General features: G+C 53.0%; 2 non-coding genes across 2 annotated transcripts; both read left to right on the forward strand.

The window, feature by feature from the left end:
- On the forward strand, nucleotides 1–82 carry TRNAS-AGA (transfer RNA serine (anticodon AGA)). The gene has a single exon. It is a non-coding gene; the product is annotated as a tRNA-Ser (tRNA).
- Nucleotides 83–1,894: 1,812 nt separating this feature from the next.
- Nucleotides 1,895–1,966, forward strand: TRNAM-CAU (transfer RNA methionine (anticodon CAU)). The gene has a single exon. It is a non-coding gene; the product is annotated as a tRNA-Met (tRNA).
- The last annotated feature ends 4,609 nt before the right edge of the window (nucleotides 1,967–6,575 follow it).

The following is a 6,575-nucleotide window of genomic DNA, read 5'->3' on the forward strand; positions in this document are numbered from 1 at the left end:
GTAGTTGTGGCCGAGTGGTGAAGGCGATGGACTAGAAATCCATTGGGGTTTCCCCACGCAGGTTCGAATCCTGCCAACTATGGGGTGCAGTCTCCTTTTTGGGCTCCCTAAAATTGACCAGGCTGCAGCTGTGGGACTCAGCTCCACACTGTGCCTGCTGCCCAGGGAGACGATGAAAACACCTTTGCCTAGAGCACTTGTCCTCGACCCCCACCCCCGAAATTCCTGGATGAATGGGAAATTCCTGGGTGGATGGGAAATTCCTGGGTGGATGGGGAAGAGAATGGACAGGTGCTGAGTATGAGCCATGAAAAGAGGTCCACTCTTGTTGGTTGTTGAGCCTGATCTCACCTGACTTCCCAAGCAGCACAGCCCCAGCAGCTGTCTTCCCTACACCTGAAACTGCAGCAGCTCATCTCCAGAGAGAGCCTGCACAACATGGCCCTCATTGCTGAAGGTGAAGGGAAGACACCTCATCGATCTGACACCTTGCCAGCACTCACGAAGTGCCCCTCACTTTAGGTGTCATGAAGGCAGACTGGTGTGGAGCAGGAGGCAAGTGGCAGGAAGAGCCTCACCGAGAGGCTCTACCAGCTCAGGCTGCCCAGAGCCTTCCTGGGATGCCTTGCAGCATTTAAGACAGGGCACCAGGCAGTCCAGCTCATCCAGCCCTGCCCTGGGGTGGCTGGGAGCCACCTCCACCCCCAGCAGTGTTGGGCAGGGCAGGATCCATACCAGGCAGGGAGAGGAGGGGTTGGGGTTTCTCTGACTCCCTGGCACACTGCATGGTGGCAGGGGCAACCCTTGGCTGTCAGGGAGCAGCAAGGGCAGGGCTGCGCCAGGAAGAGGACAAGTCTGGAGCTGTGGGGGATCACAGCACAGCACAGGCAGGGAAAGACCTTCACAGCTGGTGTGAAGGGCAAGGCCTTTGCAGCTGGTGTGAAAGGCAAGGCGCTAACAGCTATACAACTTGCTTAGAAGAAAAACATCTGCCTAGGAATAAGACCTTTTACCTCAGGGTCCACGTGACCTGAAGACCAAACCTAAACTGGCTCTCACTGGCTGAGAACAACCCATACGGACTATAAAACAACCCGAGATTTGTCTTTCAAAGAAAACTCCAGCTATATAACCATGCCCAGAACAGCAATCTACCTGAATCTAGTATGAAACCCCTCCACCAGAATGGGATGTTAGCTTAGAACAATGAAGATTAAGACCCCCCTGATCATACATCTGCACCACCTGCCCAGGAGAAGCACATACTGATTTTGTGAGCAATAGTAGCTGATTAGCTGAACCCTTAACATGAGTAATTTCTTTGGTCAACACAACTGTATTGTAAATATACATAAACCCTGATTTCCTCTATATCGGGGTCCTCCACGCAATATGCTGGGGCACAGCTATGTGCATCGCTATAATAAGAGAATTATTTGCCTTGGTAATTCTATGCTACAGTGTCCTTGTCTCCCTCCTCAGCCAGCAAAGTTCTGACTTTTATACCGAGCACAGACCTACAGGCCCCTGGGAGCTGCATTTATGGGCAGGGTTGCAGCCCTCATGAGCTCACTGGACAGCAGCTCCTCTCCACCTTGCAAAGAAACAAGGCTGACCCCTCATTCTGGCGTTTCCTTCATCACCTGCAGAGCCAGCTCAGGTGGTCAAAGAGAAAGTCCCCATCCAGGGCTATGGGCCGGAGATGTGGGGAGAAGGGCAAAGCAAGGCCCTTGTGCTACTCACCAGAGGCCCAAAGAAGGTGAACTTTCCAGGGAGACAATGTTCTTGTCCCGCTGAGGGCACGGGATAGACGAAGTGAAGGTGGCATGAGTGCTGGCAGTGCCAGGGAGCATCAGGCAGGGCTCTGGGAGGTCCCAGCTAAAATGCTGGGGGGAGCAGAGTGGCGCAGCGGAAGCGTGCTGGGCCCATAACCCAGAGGTTGATGGATCGAAACCATCCTCTGCTAATTCCTTTTTCCCCTGCTCCTGACAGCTGCTGCCTCTCCCAGCAAGGTTGAACATGCCCTGCTCTAGCTCTCTGGGCACCCTCGCACGTGGCCCTCCTCTTCTCTCTGCCACTGCCATCTTCTTTCTCCTATTGCTCTCTTAGCAGCCAGCACTCCCAAAGTGACCCTCAGCAAGGCAGAATGGTGGGTGTGGAGCAGCAGGCACAGCATAGCACAGAGCTCTCCACACAAGACAGTGGGTGTCGTGGGGACCATCTGGGCTTTGTCTCCATCCTAGTCTGTTTGCTGCCTTGCCCACTTGTGGGTCCAGCCAGGAGCAGGGCAGAGCAGGTATTCCCAATGGGCACTGTATTGGCTATACGTGGCTAGGAGTCGGTAGTGGAAGGGTTAGGGGTTGTTGCAGCGTGGCCTCTGTGAGACGAGATAGAGGGGCTGCCCTGTGTGGGACACAGCTCGTTCCAGCTCCATAGTGGTCCCACTGCACAACACAGCTGAGCCAGCAGCAAAGTTTGTGGCCTCTCTGTGAAAACATATTCCAGAAAGGACAGAAAACACCAGAGGAAGAAAAAACAAAAAAAGTGGGAAAGAGCAGAGAGAAGATGCATCCCGCTTGAGCAGGTAAAGGAGTCCAGTGTGAAGGAGTAAAGTTGAGCCTGGGACAGGGCAGAGGAAAGGCGGTGGTTTATGTTTGTCTTTTTGTTTCTCACTACGTGAATCTGTTTCAATTAGCAAAAAATTATTTTTTCCCCAAGTCAAGCCAAACACTGCCCACAACAGTTTTTGCTAAGCCATGTCCTTGTGTTTATCTTGACCCATGAGTTTTCTCATCCTGTTTTCAGTGCGCTGAACCCCACTGAATGTGGGGAAAGGAGTGGGCAGCTGGGTGGGTGTTTGGCTCTGTTTATACCAGCACAGGTACATACACCGAAACACACGTACACTTGCACAGTACATGCACAGCCAGCACAGGTATGAACGAAGATGGGGAGCAGCACCATTACCAGCACCCGCAGAAGCACCGCCAGCACTCACACAGGCATGAATCAAGACAGACAGACAGCCCTGTCCTTTTCTTTCCCTCTAGCTGCTTAGGGCTGGAGACCAGTGCTGGACACAGACCCCTTCCCTCCCACATGCACACCCTGGGCTGTACCATAGGTCTGTGCAGAGTCCATGCCTGCAGCTCAGTCCTGGTTTGTCCAGTGTCCTGCTCCAAACCTGATACAGATCTCCTCTAGTCGGCAGCTAGTTCATCTTGGGATTGCCTAGCCAACGTCTCAGACACACAGAAAACACACACAGCCTAGCAGCTGAGGTCATTTATGTGTGCAGGGGTCTGGAAGGAGGAGGCCAGCCAGTCTGGGAGGAGCAGGAGCAGGAGGCAGCAGTGCCCACAGGTGCGTTGGTGGTATAGTGGTGAGCATAGCTGCCTTCCAAGCCAGTTGACCTGGGTTCCATTCCTGGCCAACGCAGAGAAAATTTTCTTCAGCCTGGCTCCGGAAGCCCCTTGCCTCTCCTACTCCAGCTTTCCACAGGGCAGTCCAGCCACTCCCCTGGACTCCCCTGAAGCAGACTGAGGGGGCTGCTTTGGACCAGTCAGAGATTCTCAGGGAGCGCTGAAGCTCTGGAGCGGGTGCCCAGAGAACTTGGGGATTCTCCATGCCTGAGTATCATCACACTCAAGTTTCAATGGGGCTCAGGCACTGAGCCGCCTGCTGTAGCTTTGAGGCTAGCTCTGCTTTGAGTAGGCATTTGGACTAGTGACCTCCTGAGATACCTTTCAGTCTAGCTCCAGCGGCTGGAAAGCTACCTGGAGGAAAAGGACCTGTGGGTGCTGGTTGACAGCTGGCTGAATATGAGCCAGCAGTGTGCCCAGGTGGCCAAGAAGGCCAATGGCATCCTGGCCTGTGTCAGAAATAGTGTGGCCAGCAGGAGTAGGGAGGTGATCGTGCCCCTGTACTCAGCGCTGGTGAGGCCGCACCTTGAATCCTGTGTTCAGTTTTGGGCCCCTCCCTACAAGAAGGTCATTGAGGTGCTGGAGCTTGTTCAGGGAAGGGCAACAAAGCTGGTGAGGGGTCTGGAGCACAAGTCTTATGAGGAGCGGCTGAGGGAACTGGGGTTGTTCAGTCTGCAGAAGAGGAGGCTGAGGGGACACCTTCTCGCTCTTGACAATTACCTGAAAGGGGATTGCAGAGAGGTGGGTGTTGGTCTCTTCTCCCAAGTGACTAGCGACAGGACAAGAGGAAATGGCCTCAAGTTGCACCAGGGGAGGTTCAGGCTGGATATTAGGAAAAATTTCTTTCCTGAGAGAGTGGTGAAACACTGGAACAGGCTGCCCAGGGAAGTGGTGGAGTCAGCATCACTGGAGGTGTTCAAGGAACGTGTGGACATGGCATTGTGGGACATGTTTAGTGGGCATGGTGGTGTTGGGTTGATGGTTGGACTTGATGATCTTTTCCAACCTTAGCCATTCTGTGATTCTTTGAAGCCGCTTGCGGGCAGGGGTGACTGCCACAAGGACGTTCCTTAAGCGTATCAGGCTCTGCCACAGACTGTTTTTTCTGCCTACAAGCCCAGGGAATGAAGCCAGATTCATAACGTCGAAGAATAGAACAGAGAATCAGGCAGTTCTCTTTCAAGTGATCTCTCCATGCGATCTCCATATAGTTCCATCAAGCCACTTGAAGACTTTACCAGGCCCTCATGCTTCTTCCAGCCAGGGGTCTCGGCTCAGCCTGGGAGATGGAGAGCCTGTTGGAAACAAGGAAATCGACACATAGGATGGTGATCAAAGAGATGGCCGCATCCTTCCCTGAAAGAGAACCGCCCCCAAATTGACTTGTTTTGCTCAGTAAGGTCATCCCTGAGGCCAGAGTCATGGATGGCCTGACTTTGTGGAGAGGCTCAGGGCAGGGAGCCAAAAGCTCACAGCCCTTTTTCCTGAGTCAATGATGGGGTGGCCCATTCCATGCCTTTCAAACTACAAACTACAGAGCTCCTGGGAGTCATTGTGATGTGGAAGAGTTGGGAAAAACCCTGACCTCCAGGCAAATATCAGTCATCATGCCGAGGAATTCAGTGGAAACAGGGGCCCAGCCTCAGACATGCCAGGGGTAACAGAGCTCATAGCCTCATTCCTCTAAAAGTGCTGCTTTTCTCCAGGCTGGTTCCACATATTTTAGGACCATTCCAGAAACAACTGGTGCTTCTGTGCAGTAATGTGGGGCTTAGTGATTAGTCCAGTTCTGTTGTACCTGAATATTTGCATATAGAAGTACCCTGTGTAAAACTACATTTGGGGTGCCCGTAATTTGCCTGGGACACCTCGTGCACATGAATTCATAGTTACTCTTGTAATTCTACACTTCGCGTCGTAGCCTCGCTCCTAGGTCAGCATGGGCCAGTGGCGAATTTTCGTGACACAGGACTCTACTATTCCTTAGCTAAAATCCCCCTGGTGCAGCTACTGCTTCTGATGTGTGACGATTGCTTTGGTGAATCCCCATGCCAGCTGGCCCAGAGTGGGTCATATCCCTGTTCCCCACGGCAAATCCCCCAGCAGCAATCTGTCACCTCCACATCACTGACAGCTTGCAGCGATTGCTGTCAATAGGAGAGGGAGAGCTTTTACCCCAAATTAGAAGTGACAGGTGCCCTGCCCTCCACTTCTGGCAAAATGGGCCCCTCAGACGCAACCCCCCCAAGCAGGCAGCCAGGTGTGCCATTTCCCTTAAAGTCACGCCCCTCTCCCTGTCACGTGGTCTGTTGTGATTGGCTGGCGGGAACAGTACATCTGACCAGGAAGTACCTTCCCCTACATAGATGAGGGCGCCATCTTCTTTCAGCTGCCATTTTATGGCAGGGAGCTGCCATTTGATTAAACACTGTACCCAAGTTGGTTTCATACTACTCCATGACTGGCTGACAGCCATTTCTTGACCCCATCATACCCACCTGCTCTCAGGCAGACCTGGGATTGGCTGTCAGGACCAGCCAACCCTACCCGTGTACCCAGAAACACGTCAGGCAAGGAAGCCGTCGTCACTGACTACCGGGAAGAGGCGACTTTTGACAGCGGCATTCCCCATGGGTTCTCACATTGCTTTGTGACTGCCTGACGGCCATTTTTGACACTGTCACGCCCGCATGTTCTCAGATCTCCCTCTGATGGGCCATCCACTTCCTTTGGACAAAGACGTGTTTGGATACAAAAAGTTATACCATGCAGTGGTATCCACTATGGAATGAAGACAAGCACCTAGCGCAAGCGATATTCCTGGGAACGGTCCATCACCTGCAGAGCCAGAGTTGGCCTCACAGTCAATACCCAAGGGATCTTCTGGCTTCTGGCCCTGGCAACAGGGATTCACTTGCAGATACCCATGCCATGTTCCTGCTGCCACCTCACAAAGCACTCAGACTTCTGGAAGAGGCTCCTCTCAATCGTCTTTGAAAGGTTATGGCAAGTGGGAGAGGTTCCTGAGGCCTGGAAGAAAGTCAATGTCACTCCATCTTCCAGAAGGGCACAAAAGAGGAACTGGGGAGCTGCAAGCTGGTCTGCCTCACCTTGATCCCTGGAAAGGGGAAGGAGCAACTCTTCCTGGAAACC

Source organism: Gavia stellata, chromosome 13 (assembly GCF_030936135.1).
Source record: "Gavia stellata isolate bGavSte3 chromosome 13, bGavSte3.hap2, whole genome shotgun sequence".
In the NCBI taxonomy this organism is placed as follows: Eukaryota; Metazoa; Chordata; class Aves; order Gaviiformes; family Gaviidae; genus Gavia; species Gavia stellata.